A 676-nucleotide genomic window follows, 5' to 3' on the forward strand; every position below is an offset into this window, starting at 1 on the left:
TATGATAGAAAAAGTTCTAAAATTTCATGCTACAGTGAAGAGCCTCATGCGGCCATGCATTATTCATGGCCAAAAATGGTAGGAAAGTAAAGATAATATTAACACATAAAAACATCACACTTGAAAAGGTTTAAACTCGAATCCCGTGCTTAATTAAAGAAGGGTGTACCACAGGTATAGGGAGCTGTGGGGTGTACTGCCGTAATAGACCCTTTGTTATGCAACGCCGCATGACGCTACAAAATGACTAAAACTTACAAGGGATAACCTCATTTTGATTATGTATGTCCTTGCCATAAAGAAATATGTAGAATTCTGGAACTTATGAGAGGGGTAGGGCAATGAGGTGCCCACATATCTGTTATGACAGCGATTCAGAAGCCAGGTAAACCTGCTGAAAAGCGCCTCAATGGCGAGGTTGGTATGGTGTTGGCGTCTCACCTCGGCGGTCGCGCGTTCGATTCTCGGCCATTCCATTAAGGAGTGAGAGATGTGTATTTCTTGTGATAGAAGTTCACTCTCGACGTGGTTCGGAAGTCACGTAAAGCCGTTGGTCCCGTTGCTGAATAACCACTGGTTCCATGCAACGTAAAAAAAACACCATGCAAACAAAAAATACAAATACAAACCTGCTGAAGGCGATTCTTATACAATTTGCAAGCAGAAAATTTAACAA

The sequence above is a fragment of the Macrobrachium nipponense genome, chromosome 22, assembly GCF_015104395.2.
Source record: "Macrobrachium nipponense isolate FS-2020 chromosome 22, ASM1510439v2, whole genome shotgun sequence".
NCBI lineage: Eukaryota > Metazoa > Arthropoda > Malacostraca > Decapoda > Palaemonidae > Macrobrachium > Macrobrachium nipponense.